Consider the following 18,754-nt stretch of genomic DNA (forward strand, 5'->3'; position numbering starts at 1 on the left):
AACCGGTGGAGAGATTAGAGGATCAAGGCTTAAACAGTCTGAATGCAGTTATGTGAGCTGAAGACATTCGCAAGGGATTCAAGCAGCGTCTGTTCAAATCCTAAACCTAGAGCTAACTTTCACTTATCTGTCTGCATTTTAATGCCTGGTGTAAATAGTTAAGGCTGTGGGGAACCCCATGGAGTCATTGCAGTTTGCTGTACGTGGTATGTAGCTGGAGGGAGACACCTGAATGTGTCTGAGATGCTGCGGGGAAGGAGGACAGCAAGTGTCCCTGCCCTGGAGGCAGGGAGGGAGGCAGAGAGGGAGGAGCATCTCTGGAAGCTGCTGGATCCCCATCCTGCCCAGAGCCAGGGGCAGGAGACTGCCTGGAGCCACCAGACCCTCTCCGCTACAACTGCTGGTAGGGGAATGAAGGGCACCAGAGCTGGAGCACCAGCAACCCCATCCCATGGGATGCATGGAGAGCTCTGCTCCCCAGCTGCGGGAGGCTGGACTGCTGCCCATCCCACCTGGCAGGCGCCGTGATGGGGGAACGTCTAAATGCAACGAATACATCACATAAATAAACCATAAGTGTAATTTGTCCTGAAAGCGAAAGAAATGTTCTGTTTAACTATGTCTGGTTGTTCGGTGATTGCAGCGAGCGCTGTGACAGTCACTCTGATGTACTGTGTTCTGCTGAACGGTCTCTTAATAATAGCTGTGTGACAACTCGTAAATGACATTTCTCATATACAACACCCGATAATGTCAGCTTCGCTATACTAATACACCCATTTCTCTAATATCTAAGTCTTTCAGATATCTGGAGAACGATGTTTGCTTAAAAAGAACAGAAATTTTTGCGCTATTTTTGTGCGCTGTTTTCCACAGAAAATAGTGATGTCCTTTCTCTGTCATAGGATAGCCCTAATCCTGATAAGAATATGAAACATTAAATAAAAATAAGGGTAGGAAAACAGATTGCAGTATTTGCCCATTTATCCCATGTAAATGGGTCTAATAAAATAAAGTTATTTTTAAAGCAATACTGAAAATCTTTCAGGGAGCGGGTCAGTTCTGAGACACACCATTCAAAGGCCTTTCCTGTAAGAGGCGGACTCCGAGGGCTAGACAGCACATTCCCAAAACCTGTGGAGCTCCGTGAATGTTGCATATCAAGAGCATGACTGTTCCTTAAAATCCTCCAGTGCATATTCTGCTAAGGATCCCTATAAAATATGTGTCCAATCTAGTATTTTGTATATCAGTCATGCCCCCTTTATAAAAGACTCTGGCCATAGATCATCTAGGCTTGTTTAGTCTTTATCTGACAAGTATATATGCAAACTCCCAGAATCACTTCTTCCTTTTACCTTTTATTCTACTTTCCGTGGCTTTTATTCTGTCTCCTTCCTTTATATTACAGGTGGGATGAAGAAATACAACGTAAGTCAATACTGGGAGAGTATTTCCTTCCTGAACCCACACCGAAATGCAGTTCATTTACCTGTGGTTTCTTGTACTTGGCAACCAGCTAACAACATGATTTTTACAATGTTAAGGGAAAAAGTTCAGGTAACGAAACAAAGTCCAATTAGTGGGACTAATGTCAAAGCGTTAATGGCTTTGCAAAGGATTAAGAACGTGCACAATGCCAGAACTGGCTTTATTTACATGTTTTAGACAAAGTGGGAGAGAACCGCTGAAACCTCCCGCACGAGTGGCAGCTATCGCCCATGGTTTGTCTTGCAGCACGACCACAGGCAACAGACTCTGCAAATCTCTTGTGAGAAATAGACCTTGTCTGAAGGAGCCTGCGATTCAAACATGCAAAACGAGAGGTGGGAGGAAAAACAGAGTCAGAAAACTCAAAGCCAGGCGGCAGGCGTGTGATAAAGTCAGCGATTGCATACATCCAGGTCCTGTTCCCGTTCGGTTTCATTCAAGGACTCCAAGTCTTAGGTTATCCTCACAGCAGTACCAGCAGAGAAGCGGCAAATGAAGGCAGCCAAAGTCATTATCGCTATATCTAAAAGGTGCTAAAATCCAACTCAAGATTGTTTTCATGATTTAAATGAGTTTTAAACAGGACTTGAATAGGCTCTGCAGGGCTACCTTGCACCTAGCAAGTCGGTGGAAAATGCGGTACGGCTTAGGAAGCCCAGGCTGCGTTACAGCCCGTGCTGCTGGTGAATCTGTCTCACTGCCACCTTCTTAACTTAGACCTTGGCTGCTCCCTCCAGCTGAAATGCAGCATTCAAAAGGAGAGCGCAGTGATTGCACGCTACATTGATGTATAGCTTTCTCCTCTAATTTTCTAAAAACTACATTTTCAGTTTTGTTTGTTAAAAAGACTTAATGTTTAAATCATCTGTTTTAACAGCCAAGAAAATGCGTCCTGTTAAAAGATTCCTACAGTGTATGTATGGCCTGTTTAAATAACCTTTTTCCCATCTTCTCTGTAATCAGAGGATTTGAATTCTAATGCAACACATTCATGCTAGAACCTGATTATATCCCAGAGCTACAATTCTGAGTGGCATCAGTCCACGGTATCTGACAGTATTTGCCAAAAACATGTCAGGACTCCCCTATAGTTCAAATCACCCCATAAATTCTGCACTTACACAACATCGGTGACCTCATACTCCAAGCATGCCTTAATGATCAAGCAAGTGGAAACGTTCAGTAAATACATTGAATGTTTGACATTGTTATCAGTGGGTGTTCCTGGGTCTCTTGTGAAACAATCCCGAGATTAACGCAAGGCCAAGAAGTGTCAGCCAAATGAAACCCTTAAATGTTACTTAAGAAATCCGAATAGACGACAGGTTTTTTTCTGTGCTAAAATTCAGCAAAATATTTCCTAGAGAAGTACTGGCAAAACAAAAATGTATTTTTTGAACTGTGAGTTGTCTTCATTGCTTTGACTGATTTTCTTTTAAGTCATTGCTACTGACATTATGAAGCTGTGGGCAGTATACCAGCCTCCAGAGGAGTTCTGAGAAATTAAAGATTTAGAAGCCTACAAAATCTTTGATAAAGTCCATTACAAAAATGATGCTCAATATAGACAACTATTTCTGCCTTTCAACCTCTCTAAATCTGGCCTCAGAAATACTCCCAATAAAAAAAAGGCTGATTACAAAAAGCAGAGCGCAGTGCCCCCTCTACAGTGCACGAAGGACTTGGCTACTTCTGCTGATTCCCATGTCACCAGAAGGCATTGACTTGCTATAGCAACATAACAGAACGAGAAAATCAGGAAGAAAACCAGGTTTTTAAAATTCTTTCTATTTCTTTGTCTTTTACTTCAGAAACTGTATTGATTTTACATATACGTGGGTGCTTTCCCATGCTGAACATCAACTGACATCCCACATCAGACCTATGGGGCAGCCTCTCAGGCCCACATAGGCAGTGAGCAGCATATAAAAGCAGCACATAAAAGAGGAAACGTTTAACGACTTCGTGTTACAACCACCGTGCTTAGCATTGCCATTCTTTTGGAGTCTTGTTAGGAAATAAACCCTGACCCTGTAAGTATTATACACACCTGATTATGCGCCCGATGAGCCTGCTGAAGTGAATGAGACAACTCAAATGCTTTAAGTATGTGTACAAAGAATATAGAGGGCAGGGGTTGAGTTTGGAAACTTCACGTTAATATATCTTGTATCCATACAGAGACGTAAAAAAGACATTAAAAAACCCCCCCAAAAGTCCCATAGTTAAACCTATCAACAGCAAGAAGTGCAAAACTGATTTCCTGCCCTGCTGGCTGGCACTCGGTCAAAAGCATCGCCTGGTTACCTTTGCACTGAAATGATTTCCATCAAATAATTCACATTCATAAACTAAAGAACACAAACGGAACACCACAAATGACAGATTTGCGATGGCCTGAGCTGAAAGGAACTCTCTGCCTTGGATTAGAGGTACCTGTATGACCCTACAAGTTGGCTATAATCCTGTTCAAGGTGGTGGTAAAAATGATGGATTACAATCACATGTATGTGCGCTACATTACTAAGTAATGAGCTGCACTGTACTACATGTTTTGCCTCCAGGAACATTTACTTATGTCATTCTTTTAGTCGTCTTTTTGCAGCAGAACATCATAGTTTGATAACCAACATCTTCAGTTTTGGGGGTGTAGCATTGTGCCAAATTTTTAGTCTCGGTTACTGTGTGTAAAATGAAATATTTACAGCAAAATGGTCCAAGGATTCTACGGACAAAAAAAAAAAAAAAAGATAAAAAAAATAATCAGGCCTGAACATTCATTAGCAGGAGTTTCCCACTTTCCCTCCTTACCTCAGTTCAAAACCTTGCCGTGTCAACGAGCACCTTCAGAAGTAAACACGTGTGAGAGGAAAAGCAGCGCAATACCCTCCCAACAGCATCTGTGCTCTCTGCTCTGACGTACCTCTTCTGTGGCCTTCAACTAATCTGATGGCCTGACTTTCAATGGTGTCCAAATGCCTAAAGAAATAGAAAATCATTTAGAGGGATGTACCAAGCACCTAAACAAATTAAGCTTGCCCCATTCGCGTGTATACTTCAGGAATGATCTTGCTGGTGGTGAGGGAAAAATTTAAGGACTTCATTCGGAAAAGAGCTGAGCCTGAACCAAGAAATGAGCGGGCCGACATTTGTTGCTGCCCTGGATCCCACATGCCGTGAGAAGAAGCCTTACGAGCATCTTGGTGCAGTTCTCTGGCCTAAGGTAGTTTCTTTATTCCTCATCAAAGATAAAGCTTATTTTCATTTTAATAACTTCTTTTTTTTCAACTTAGGGACTTCACGTGGATAGCACCTTACTGGAATAAGTGATACCAGCCATTATGTGATCGATAATGGCTCAGTAATGATTTTTAATGTGGGTAAAAGGCTACATTACAATAAACAGAAAATATGTTTATCCTATTACAGCTAATGCCAAGGATAAAATCCTCTGCGACTCCACCGCGCGCACACAAACCAGACGCTGACAGCCCCAGCTGCAGGCCCCATTTTACCAGTTTATCCAATTCGTCCTCAGTGAGTAATTGCATCTTGTCTTGTTTCTAATCTAATTCCATCCATTATCCAAGATGGATAATTTCCAGGGATGCAGTGGAGGGGCGGGAATGTCTGCAAAGAATAAAAACTGTGCAAATCTATTTTCTGTTATATGCAGCCCACGACTCTTCTGCCTGCACTTCTTTCATCTGAGTAGGTCTGCATGCGCAGAGAAGAGGAAAATGAGAGGCACAAGCCACTATCTGAAAATCCAACGCTTATGCGTCCCACGTGGCAAAAATGAGTGTAGAGCTTGCCATTGGTGATGGCATGCTAAGACCACTGCCTATAGCATGAACCCATATATTTACCTGCACTCTTTGCCTGTCCATACCTCTGTTTCTTGCCTCCTGTAAGATGGGAAGCTTATTCAGGCAGCCGTCACCTTTTTGCTGTGTGCCTGTACGGCAGCCGAAACAGGGGAGTCGCGGTTCAGAAAGGGTGTCATATGCCAAAAAGTAGCCCAAATTAAAATGCCTCTGTGTAAAAAAGGCACATATTAGGTCATTGTCTACCTGACCTAAAAGCAGCCTTGCAGGGTGGAATGGCCCACTTGTGGAGGGGCAGAGGTCTCCTCTCTTCACTCCCCATTTTTGTCCCTACAAAGTCATCTGGGGACAGAAGGATGACTTAGCAGCTTCTCAGTAAATGCCCTCCATCGCAACATCTAAGCACTCAAAATTCAGCCCAGTGTTCTAATTGAGTAGTGACTTCATTTGGAAGTGAATCTGAAGGAGCAAAAGGTAAGACAACTCCTTGTTTCCAGGAAAAGAAGCTCAAAATGAAAAAGCAAGGAGTCCTCTTTTCCAAAGGCATAAATCAGCCTTTTAAACTCGCAGCCCCAAGGGAACTGCATATGCTATCCATAAAATCAGATTGTTTATGAAATTAGTGTTTGTTTAATTCATTGATGTTCATGTGCCTGGCTCATCATAAATCGTAATAGGCAAATCACCCAACTACATAGATTTCAGCACGTTCAGAGTTCACACTGATTTCCATACAGAAGACGTTAGAGAATTCCCAGTTTAGTCATCAGCACTGTTTTAAAGGGTTTTTACAGTCTGAAATGTGTCTTCTGCTACGTCCTCCACCAGCGGCCTCACACCCTGCAAGCTGAAGGTGGGTTAAGGGCCCTGGGTTGCACTCCAGCTGCACGCCTGGGTACCAGTATGGACCCTGCTGCCATCTCCCTGGCTGGGGGAACACAGCTCTAAACCATGCCCACGCAGCGCTTGTGTCTTAAGCCCACGTTATGGTTTGAGTCCCTCTGGAGGGCCTCATTTGGGCATTTAGGTCCCTCCATGCCGATTTCTGAATCACAGAGGGGCTCCGGTGGCCAGCAGTGCCAAGAGCATCAAGCAGATGCACATCTCAGTGCCACAAGGAGGATGACATGGACGTGGCGAAATTTAAGATATCACCAGTTCAACTGAGTCTGTAAGTTTGCAGCTCAAGTCCGGCACCCAAGTCCACGTCAGGTACCAAAGCAGACAGCCGAGTGCATTTTTAACACAGTTTATCATGCCAGTTTGTGTGTTCTAAGGCTGTCAAAGGCAGGATTCTGTTGAGCTCATTTATCTCACAGAAGGCAGCAGCATGATGGAGCGTAAAAACACACCGCTGACACAAAAGCAGACTGAAGTTAATTTAAAAGCAAAGCTAAACATCTGCTCCAAAACCAGCTTTCTAAGGCATAGACAGGGAGCACTAAAGTTTGAAACATTATGGAGTGTTTAACCAGTACCACACCAGCTGTTAGACATTTTTGGCAATGGTGCAGATATTATCTGGCAAGTTCTCAGGAGCAGCTGACAAGAATGAAGAGTGACAGATAGAAGAAACAGAAAATGCCAACCATATGGCATTGAATATTATGCTAATGTTTCAGGTGTCAAGCAGTCGTCGCTTGTGTTTAATTTGAGTGCGCAAAATTTATATGGATTTTAATGATTACACAATGCTATACACAATTACATTTACATCTCCATATTGTTACAACTGTAATTTTGCCATTTAACAGTAATAGACGCTGCACTAAATTTGTCCACTTAGGAGCAATGTTGTTATCTTTATGGCTTTAATAACACATTTCCACCTCACAGGTGTAATATCTATTCCTACAAACAGCGCCGCAGCAGTGAATGGATGCGCCTGTGATCCCGTCTGCAAGACGCGGCTGGCTGACGCTGTAGTGTCGGGTTGTTTGGCAAACGCTACGAGAGCCCACGAGAACTGCAGCAGCCAAGCTGGGTATGTCTCCACGGAAGTCAACGATGCTGATTTGACCCCCAAACCTCTTTGCACTGCTGGTGGTGTTGTATTTACCATGGGTTTTCAAGGAAACGGACAGCCCCTGCTCTGACCAGGAGGGTGACCTTGTGGCAGACTGGGGGTTTGAGCTCCAGGCACTGAAGGGGAGCCCCACAGGCAGCTCAGCTCCACCAGGTTTCCCGAAGGGACCTGCTGCTAAACTGGTTTACAGACCACGTGCCATGTCAGAAATGGATTTTTCTCCCTGAGAAGTGGGAGTAGCAAAGACTGGTGCCATAAAATTGCGTGTGCTGCTTGCTCTGTGTTTAGCACTTGAAGAAGCTTAGATCACCCTCGCATCTCTGGTGACAAAGGGAAAAGAAAATCAGCCCTAAGTGCTGTGATTATCAATAGCTGGCTCACATGGACAAGGCATAAAAATGTCTGTTTGGAGAGAGCAGACTTGTTTGGTCGTTCATTTTGGGCTGAGGATGCCTCTCCGTCAGTGTGAAAAGCAGTATGTAACACGTGACATCTGTGCTGAGGCACGGGGCGGTGGCTTGGCTGCCAGCACTACCCCTTGTGTCCGTTTTACAGAAGGAATAAAAAAAAAGGAATGAAAAAAGAAGGATGAGGATGTTAAGTAGACAACACAATATGGAAAACATTCAGTGACTGGTTTTTCGTTATCAGAAAAAGGCTTGTGCTAGTAATAAACATCGGTTCAGGAACCAGCCCTCTTTCAAGGAGCTGGAGAAAACAACAGCCACAACTTTACTCAGGCAAAGGCAGAAAATTTCAAACTCATGAGTTGATGGATGGCAGCAGGGAATTAATGGAAAATTCTGAATCGAGAAGCAGCAGCAAAGCTCCTACTGGGGATGAGGAACCAGATGCTCATGCTTTGCCAGGAGAATGGACTTGATGCAGAGATTGCTTTCTGTGACGCTATTTGCATCCATGTAAAAAAATGAAGTGGTATAAACTCTTTTGAACACATTTGTGGGGAGAGTCTCCACTCCTCGTGGCGTTATGCGGTGAGAGCAGCATGCAGATAAAAGGAGCATCGGCTGAACTGTGTTATGAAGAGTCCAACAAACGCAGAACAACTGGTGGATCACGCCTGGGAAAGATGCAGGTGGCGCTGGGAAGTCCGGACACTCCCCAGCTCCGAGTGGCAAAGAGGAATTCCTGTGTTTTGCAAACACTCCTGGATGTATTTGTGATTCAGGTCTTTGCTGCGCTCTTGGACTACACTGAAGATCGAATAGATAGAAAATGTCTGCCACAGTTGGCAGTGTGAATATTAAGCTAATGAAGGATAAATTGGCTTTAGCTGGAGTAAGCACTTTCTGTCATGAAAGCACCAAAAGACTGCTCAGATGTTGCAAGAGGAAGCCCGAATATTTGCCTGGAGATAACAGTCGTGCCATTCTCCAACAAGCTCCTTGTTTCAGAAGCTCGCTGAAGGGCACGGTGCCCCCCTGCATGGCTCCAACAGCGGCCTTGTCGGCTTGCCAACTTTTCCATTGCCCTTACATCCAGCTCACACTTCCCAGGCTCTTCGGGAGCAGCATCTTCTGCTTCTTCGAGCAGGCCCTGGAGCCTAGCCAGCATCAGAGAGTCTCCTGGAAGCCCTCGCAGCTCACTAGGGCCCCTCGATTTACTACCTGCCCGTCACCCTGATGTCATCTCAGTGTGCCTGCCTGCTCTCGACTGCCATACTGGTGCTCCTGTCAGCAGCGAGAGGAAAACCTGCTCTCTCAGTATTTTTATTTCCCTGCTTTCCTAAAGGGTATAACCCAGTATTTTCATAGGTGCAGTCTGGCTTCTTCCTCTTTGAAAATCTTCGGGCCAAGTCTGCATCTCATTTTTTCTTTCCTGCATAGAATTAGCTCACAGCATTTTCAAAGCGATGTTCAATGTATAATTCATATTAACATGGGCCTGATGCTAGTCCACACACCCAGCTTTCAGATTAAGCTCTGGAAACTGCATTTTTATACAAAGAGAACAGCTCTGGTCATAATGCAGAGTGCAATAACAATTACAAAAGGAGGAAAAACATTGCCCTCCAGTTATCCCCTAACTGCCGCAAAGTCAAAGCAAGGGTAGTGTTTAGGCATAGCCAGAACTGAGATCCAAGCCCCATTAAGTGGAGGTGGGATGCAACTGTCCCATAGTATGTCTCTGTGCTTGCTGTGACATTGTGGGTCTCACTGGTGCACCAAAATGCCTTCCATCTATATCTAACACGGCAATCATTTTAAGTTACCTGTTTTATTTTGCTCGGAAAAGGCATGAAGCCATTCGGTCTCAGCTTGGAGGCGATAACCAACAACTCTGCTGGTAGCAATGACTGTCAGCTCAGAGGTGAAAAAAAAACAATGGAAAGAAAATAATTTCGAAAGCGCAGCAGAAGCATTGACCTGCCTGGGCACCAGTGTATGGGCAGCACCCACGGACGAGGCAGCGATGTGCCTCTTGGCACGCTGTGACGGATTTTGGGCCACAGGCAGAGGCATGGCAAAGCAGGAACGTGCCACCCCCTGCACAGCCCCTGGCAAGGAGGAGGTGGAGGAGCAGCAGACGGGAGCACAGGCAGGAGCTGAGGGACAAGAGCGCTGCTGCTCCCTGCCCTGATACTTATCCTTGGGCTGCCTTGGGGAATGCATTTCACATCTCTGGGCTTCTGTTCCTCCTCCCACCTTTTGTTTGTGATCTTTTCAGAGCAGGACCGTCTCCTAATGCATGTTTATACAGTGACTAGTATGATGAGGCCCTGATCTTGCTTGAGGCCTCTAGGCATGACTATAATACAAATGATAAATCATCATCATAAAACAGGACTGCACAGATCCATAACTGCTGTCATAACTCATGGCTGAAGTGTCAGCAGCTCACAGACACATGGCAAGGTCAGGGAGACCATGAAGGGCCAGAAGAAGTGAATCCACACAGAAAACAGGAGATGCTGAATGGCTTTGAAATATTTTTAAGATCTGTCAGTGTTATACCCATGTCAGTTCACAGCTGATTTCCTTCACTGACGCCACCTCCTGACAGCAGCGATGTGGCCAGGAAAAGGATTGAGCCACATATCACAGCAGAAGGTGATGGTGGTCACCAGGGTGCAGCCTGCAAGAAAAAGTGCACGTATGGTCGGCAGGTGCTTCCCGTCCATGGCTTCTGCGCTGCTCTGTCCCCGACCCTGCACTGAATGCACCAAGCAGGTGACCAAGCTTCAGCAAAAGCATCTCTTTCTCCTTTTATGGGGGTCTACAGACCTTTATTCGTCTCTGTTCTCTTTTTCTCCTCTGTCCCATGGAAGAAAGCTGCGTGTGTATCTCAGCAGGGGATTTCAGCAGCCCTGGAGACTCTCCCTGCCACCTGTGAGTCAGCTCAGACCTACACAAGGCATCTCTGGCCGGGGAACTGCTTCCCCAGCAGGTATTCCCGGGCAGCCTCCAGGCACATGGCTAAATTCCCCGAAGGACCCATCGTTGCTCAGATCAACGACATGCTTTGCAAAAGCTGTCATCACACTCTAGAGTTACACATTTTTTCAGTGTCCCCTAACCTGTAGAGGCAAGGAGTTTGGGAGACCTGGAGTGTAACAGGAAAGAGTTCGCTGCAGGAATGTAAGGAGCTGATGGTACAAAACCCAGCAGTTATGTCCACTCAAAGCAATTCAAGTAAGCATACAAATACCTTTAAGTCATTATATCTGGCAAGAAGCCACTCTGTGTCTTCAGCCAAAGTGTGACGCTTTGAGAAAATGTAGCTTTGGTGAGCTGAATAGCAGATGAAAAAGAAGCACTAGGGCAGGTTCAAGCTGTATTTAATGGAAAAATATTTTGTTCTTGATGAACTGAAGGATTTGCACTATTCTTCTCTGTAGCTTCGTATCTTCCACGTAACAATGAGCAGTCTCCTCCTTATTCCTGAGATTAGAAGTTTCAAAATATTTTTAAATGATTCAAAAGAAATTTAGTTTTTAAAGTCTTCCCTGCTGTAGGCCTCTGGAGGCTATCCCGGCTGTCATGTTGGTTTGATGGCTTACACAACAAGGAATACCATCTTATTCCCAGTTATGACTGGAAAGCACCACTGGCAGCACCTGTTTGCCAGACAACATCGTTTGTTATACAGACAGTTACAATAAGAAGTTTTTTTTTCAGAATTCATCTTCTACAAATTTTAAATTTGGTATTGAGTACTCTAAATGAAAGCAGGTTATTATCCAATTATATTGCCAAAATCATGCAGGCTACTGAAAGAAAGAATCAGTCCCATATTCAGATCCTGGTGTATCAGCAACACCAGAATAACTCCTCTTACTCCATCTTTGTGGAGTAAATCTCCATAATTAGGATGAGAATTGGGCCAAATAGCTTTGGCAGAGCTGGTAGCATAAATCAGATGAACACAGAGAATTAAAACAACGGAGCACGAAGGAGAAAAGTGGGAAGGGCTGAGAAGTGACATCAAATAAAGGAGATGTGAAACAGATGTGCTCGAACCTGGGTGAGGATGTTCTTTGGGATAAATGAAACGGGCAACAGCACAAGAGGCAGTTTTCCCTGGAGAGCTACCCAGCAGTGAAGTGCTTTAAAGAAGAATTTGAATTCAAAGAATATGCCATAGTCAAGATGATAACACATGCATTAGACACTGGGAAAGGCCAGCACAGAAAAAGATCCAGAGGAAGAAAAGGAATAAAAATGTTCAAGCAACTGGAAGGTTGGATAGATAGCAGAAGTTTTGAGAATGTGCAGGAAGCAGGCTTGGGAAACCTGGACACTACCTGAAGGCAAAAGGCAGATCAGTATTCCTAAAGAAAGTAATCCAAATAATCTGGACTGCCCTTCGGTATGATGCAAGTGGGCTACTTACATGCTTAACATTAGATGTAGTACCACTTAAACATTGTGTGGACATTCTTGTTCTTCATTTTACTGCTGCTGGGACAATGCCCACGTAACAACAGCCCATGACGCATCATCAACAGGGTCCTCTCTCTAGCATGACTTGTATCTTGCTCTATGAAGGACAGATCCTGGTAATGTTAGGCCAGCATCCCATCCTCATTGCAACGTTCAGACACCCTCTGAACTACCTCATTTAAATCCATACAAAAGAAAGCTCTTTGCATCTTGTTTTCAGAAGATCAACTTGTCATCCCCACAGACACAGACTTGTGGTCCGCCCTGTAAGGTCCTTCCCTTTGAGCTCACATTTTCTATCAAATCTTACAGTTTATGAGGCTGACTGTTCCTCACTTTGCCCAGTTAACAGCAGCAGATTCAACTTCCAGTCTGTCATCTGCCTTTCTTGCTTTTCTTCCATTCACAGGTAAAGTTAACCTACCAAAATTTAAACATAGCTTTTAATACAGTTAAAAGCTTTAAATGTAGTTAACTTTTAATTTTTAACGTAGTTAACATAGTAAACTCATCTTCAAAATCTCTTCTAGAGCTACTTCTGTTGTGCTGCTCTTCAGCTTGTGCTCATCTGACACTGGTTAGGTGAACGTGGACTTCTGTTTCTACTTCTTCTTTCTACTTTCTGCTCCTACCTGTTGTTTTTTTGTTGCCATCTCATCTCATCTCATCTCATCTCATCTCATCTCATCTCATCTCATCTCATCTCATCTCATCTCATCTCATCATCTCATCTCATCTCATCATCTCATCTCATCACCAAGTTTGGAGCAAGGTGGGGCTGTGAAGCCGTCTGACTGTCAGAGCAGTCACTGTACTGCAAAGAAAAGTCCTCCTAAAATAGGAAGTCTTCACTATGAGCAGGGCTAGGGACTATTTACTTTCATTACCATCATCTCCAAGAAGGCTAGGAGACATCTGTTGAATCAGTGTAATAGCCTTGACCTCCATTTGCCCTTTGTCTTTCCAGCTGTAGAGACCCACCCTGATCTCTTATTAACCCTGTAAAAATAAAAACAATGTTTTGTTTTCCCACCTCCAGGCAGCTGCAGAACCTTCCCAACCAGCCTTAAGCCAAATCTCTTGTCCCTGGAGTCCTAACGCTTGGGAAACCCACTAAGTGGTCTTGGTTTGCAGTCTGTGAAAAGCAGCATTTTCCCTCGTACTCCGTGCCTTTCTGCTAGCTTAATCTGGGATCAACAATGGGGAGAGATGATACGGGCTGAACTCATGGCACAGGAATGCAAGGGAGAGAATGGCAGTGGCAAAGGAATAAACAAGATACTAGGTTATTTAATTGTCCCAATGTATAGTTTACTATTTTAAATGAAGATCAGCATTATTTACCCTCCCTGTTCTGAATCATGGTGTTTCTTTCTTTACTGAGCTGGCCTACAAGGCTTGGGCTCCTCAGAAGGCTTTTCTTGGCTGTCTCGGCTCTACCAGCTGTTGACACTGACTCAGCCCTTGTGCTGTTGGCCAAATAACATAGTTAGCAAAGGCTGGCCTCCTTGACTGACTTGGCCAGAGACACCTCCTGTGCAGAAAAGATGTGTGGGATTTATTTATGGGTGCAGCTCTACCAGGAGAATCAGGCACATGGTATCTAATATTTTTGCATGCTTTCTAAGGCCTGTCAAACTTCTGGAGACTTTCCCATTGCGGTTCCGTCCCCGTAGTGTTTCCTGGAGGAAAGACGTGGAGGTGGCCAGTGCATGGAGAATAATATTCCCCCAGGTCACAGTTCATGTTGCTTGAGGCTGCCTCCAGCAGGCAACCTCATGGAGAAAGGCAGGGAGGGACTGTGAGTCAATCATTGCCATTTACATCAGAGCTGCATCCCCACTGACAGGAGCGGCCTTATTTCCATCATTTTCTTGGCAGTTTGGAGGTTCATCATCGGATATGATTGCTGGCCAGATCATGCATGGGTGCCGCAGCTCTGCAGCACACTCAGAGGCGCAGCAGGAGTTCCCCATCCCTGCTCCGACTGAGGTCAGGGCAGAGTCCCCATCAGCTGCCACACACGCAAGGACGTGACCTTAAAATTACAACTTTTTAAACATTTTGGAGGAACTCAGATTGCTGACAGAGACTTTGAGGTGATCTAAATCTTAGGTCAGGTTGAAAACGCTGTGAAGCTAGCTTCAAAGAAAGATTTGGTTTGGCCATATCTGTAATCTGGGGATTGATTAAAAGAATAAAGGTTTCAGTGACTAATTTTTACAGGGTCTGAAATATAACAGGTTATTAAATACACAACCTCACCGCTGCAGATTCTGACAGAGACATTGTTCTCCCTGAGCATTTGTTAATAGAGTATTTCAGATGATTAAATAGCTAATAAAATCAGAGTCTTTGCTAAGTAGATGGATACCAGCAATACTGCAAAGGTAATTATAGATTTCTATCAAAAAATTCTTGACTCAAAATATTTATTCTCAGACTGAAGGTAATATGCAGGTCTCAGTTAAAGAGAAAATATTTTAGCCACTATTAAAAGGTTTCCAATTTGCTCTACTGTAGTGGCTTTCAATTTCAACCACTTTCAAGGTGTATGTTTTCAGATTGGATATTTTTTCAAGGTAAATTCTCAGCAGCTGTCACATCAAACTATATCTTCCATTAATCATGATCTTAGGCTTTTTTGTCAGGATAGGGATCATAGAATCACAGAATGGTTTGGGTTGGAAGGGACCTTAAAGATCATCTAGTTCCAACCCCCTGCCATGGGCAGGGACACCTCCCACTAAACCAGGCTGCTCAGAGCCCCATCCAGTCTGGCCTTGAACACTTCCAGGGATGGGGCATCCACAACTTCCCTGGGCAGCCTGTTCCAGTGCCTCACCACACTCACAGTAAAGAATTTCTTCCTAATATCTAATCTAAATCTCCCCTCATTCACCTTAAAACCGTTATCCCTTGTCCTATCACTACACCCCCTGATAAAGAGTTCCTCCCCATCTTCTCTGCAGGCCCCCTTCAGGTACTGGAAGGCTGCTATAAGGTCTCCCCGGAGCCTTTTCTTCGCCAGGCTGAACAACCCCAACTCTCTCAGCCTGTCTTCATAGGAGAGGTGGTCCAGCCCTCTAACCATTTTTGTGACCTTTCTCTGGACCCACTTCAACAGCTCCATGTCTTTCCTGTGCTGAGGCCCCCAGAGCTGGACACAGGACTCCAGGTGGGGTCTCACCAGAGCAGAGGGGCAGAATCACCTCGCTTGACCTGCTGGCCACACTTCTTTTGATGCAGCCCAGGATACAGTTGGCCTGCCTTCTGGGCTGTAAGTGCACATTACTTGGTCATGTTGAGCTTCTCATCCACCAACACCCCAAGATCTTCATCTTTAGGCTGTTTATTTCCTTTGCTCCTTCACAGGCATTAGGCAGTTGTGATATCTGTACCTCTCTAAAGTTGCAAAGTGGTAAGAAAGGGTCAAAGAAACAAAAACTGTTAGGGATGCTTGCAAAATAAAAAACTACAGAAGAGTCCTGCATACACAAAGTAATTCATTTGCCTCTTTGTTGCTATTTCAGCCTGTCTTTTTTCCGTGGATCTTTTAGATCCTTTAGTCATTCCCTGTGAGGGCCATTAGAAAACCAGGGTATTTTTTTATATCTTGCATACACAGCTATGTTAGCTAGTTCACAGACTGCAGAAAAAAAGTTCTTTACATCAGTAAATTATCCCATTATCACAGAGGATCATGCCGCAGAGCTTGTGTTTACGCTGAAGCTAGTTTATCTCTACCTATGATTATTTTTACCTGGTTTATAAAAACGTAATAGATGCTCATTTCCATTTAGTTGAGCCAATACAAATCATACAGCAATGCCCATGTCTGCTTTGCTTTGCATTTCTTGATGTCACCTCGTATGCCTTCTTTACCAAACCCACCCCCTGCCTCAACACGCTCTTTTTGCTCTTTGAAGCCCTCTCTTGAGGACTCAACCCTGTTGTAAAATCAGTGAGAAGTTAGAGGGCAATGGCTCAACTGTAGAGCAATAAAATATATTTAAAATATATATAAAGAAAACAAGTTATTGCATTCCTCTCCTACCATTTGGACAGTGCTGCATTTCTCAGACAAAGCATTTCCAAGAAGCAGAGAGTTTCTGGGTATGTGTGTACAGCACCTGGGCTGGAGGAAGAGAGCTGAAGACCAGCACGCTCCTGCTACAGATGTGGCTGCCTCTACCACCATGGTCCATGGGGTAAAGGACAGCCCATGCTCACCCCACCTATAAAACGCAGCTGCACGGACAGCTTAACTTGCTCTGTCATCGTTAAGAAATGGCCTCACAGATTTCATATCCACACATAAAATCCCCTAGTAAAACACCAGTAAAGAACGGGTGCCGGACCCTGAGCTCCAGCCCTCCAGGAGGATCATGCCACGGGTCAAGAGAGGGGTGCTGGTGAACTCGATCACGCTGATCGGTTGTAAAACCAGTCATACCAAAACCACGAATGGAACTGTCCCTCAGTTATCTTTTATTCACAGGAAGATCAGTGTCACAAGCTAACTGTGAAGAAAGGATTTCAGCAGCGTGCGAGCGGGATGCATGGTCAGAGGGGGTTGTTGCCCCACGGATGCAAGCAGGGAGCGCACTACAAAGGACTGAAAGCTGTAGTGCTTACGGCACCCCTGTGCAAGTACTTGGGCGTGCAGGATCCAGCAGGTTTTGGAGGCTACTACAACATATATTAAACTACTTATTCTTCTGCATCTAAATACGGTTACCAGGTAGGTTGAGAGTTAGGACCAAGCCAGAAATTTGTATCAAAATCACAATTTATATGACAAAGTTGAAGGAGCCTTGTATCCTTTTTTTGTTGTTTTGTTGTTTTGGTTTTTTTTATTACCAGCCATCAAAAAAGATCCTGCTGCTAAATGTTTGCTTAGGTTTTCAAGGCACTTACACTTACTTCATCCTGTGTTTGGATCTAGGATTTTGGTTTGTTCCCATTTCTGGTGAAGTTTGAGTGTAATAAAGAGTATTTTAACCTCCATTTACTGCACTGACCATCAGCTAGCTAGATCTTTTATTTCCACTGTCAGTGACAATAAGAAATTGGTGACAAAAATTACTATTGTGGTCGTAACTGCAGTGTTATTTATAAAGAGCCAGATGCAGAAAAAATGCAATTTAAATTTCATTGTGAGCAATATTCAGGCCTAGAGCTCCCTAATGCACAATTCATAGCTGCTTAAATTGTAGTCATTACTCTCATACTGCAATACTGTTTGTCATGATAAAGGGAAATTACTTTTCTGTCAATTACTCCTGCAAGATCAGTTAATTTACATTTGCAAAGGGTATGGAGCAGCATCTTAGTTCCATGGAGATGTTTCTTAGAATTCTGGGCAATTTAAGGCTTGGGGGGGAAAGTAAATGGAAGTCGACTTCAAAATTTTAAAAAGGGACAGTGCATACATCCCAAGGTCTTTGTACCCCAGTGAAGAGCACCAAAGAAGAGTTGATAGATCCCTTACAGACTGCTCACTGCAATGCTGCAGAAAATTGTACTGAGGGCCTGGGAGAGGCACGCTCCTCTCTGCTTCACCACTGGGCAGCCAAGCTGGCAGCATCTGAAATCACCGCTCCTGACTACACGTGAGTTGTGCGTGCAAATGATCTACAGAAAACATCCCACCCTTTGGCATCCCCTTCTGCAAACATCTGTATGTTTGTTTAATCCATGGTGGGATGGAGACAGCAAGAGCCAAAAACACGAGAAGGAATGTTATTTTTACTTACTTGCTTGGAAATTCTGGGTGAGTTTTAGCATGCCTGACTTGGATGCCCACCTGAGGCGTCCTAGCAGCCTAATTTAAGGTGTTGAAGTTTGGTGCCTGAGTTTCTTGGAGGGGTGATGGAGTAGCTGAGGGCAACAGTGCCCGAGGGACAACCCAGAGCTCTTCCACCATGCCCAAGAAGCTGCTTCAGGAAGGAGCGCTGGAGCATCCCCTGGGATCCCTCCCACTCAAATCAGGGGTGGCACGGGATGGAGCAGTGGATGTGGTAGTAGCTGTAGCCTGCCCGACGCTCACGGGGGTGAGGGCACTTGCTGCGGACGTGGTGCTGTCACTCCCGAGCCCACAGGGATTCACACCCACATATTCCCGACAGAGAGAGTAAAATTTTTTCTTCCCTCAGGGGATATTGTGGAAAGGCCTTTGGAAAACGTGGTGTCCAAGTGAGGTCTCAGATTTAGCACCAAGAGCGGGCAGGGTTATAACCTACCTCTGCCCCCCAGCCCCGCAGGGTTGCTTAAAGCACCTCAAAGCTGAGGTCGTAGGCATTTTCTTGTGAGTCGAGCAGAACCTGTGGAGTGCAGACACAGCGTGTAGGTGTACTCCCACGGACTATGTGCAGCTGGCACAGTGGTGCTTAACCTCTAGGTATTATTGCAATTAAAATGATGAAATACTAACAGCACAAGCACCCTCAACACTGACGCTTATGTTCAGGCACGTCGGACTATGCTGATACTGATATCGGCAT

At 44.6% G+C, this 18,754-nt stretch overlaps 1 protein-coding gene across 8 annotated transcripts in view; it reads right to left on the reverse strand.

The window, feature by feature from the left end:
• The window catches only part of STARD13 (StAR related lipid transfer domain containing 13), a 310,108-nt gene that overhangs the window by 283,253 nt on the left and 8,101 nt on the right, over positions 1-18,754 (reverse strand). The window contains exon 3 of one of the 8 annotated variants that reach the window (XM_054188903.1): positions 4,303-4,470. The exons of the other annotated variants lie outside the window; for them this stretch is intronic. The gene's annotated coding sequence lies outside the window, so the exon portion shown is untranslated. The remainder of the gene's footprint in view (positions 1-4,302; positions 4,471-18,754) is intronic. 8 annotated transcript variants of the gene reach the window in all.

Source organism: Rissa tridactyla, chromosome 1 (assembly GCF_028500815.1).
Source record: "Rissa tridactyla isolate bRisTri1 chromosome 1, bRisTri1.patW.cur.20221130, whole genome shotgun sequence".
In the NCBI taxonomy this organism is placed as follows: domain Eukaryota; kingdom Metazoa; phylum Chordata; class Aves; order Charadriiformes; family Laridae; genus Rissa; species Rissa tridactyla.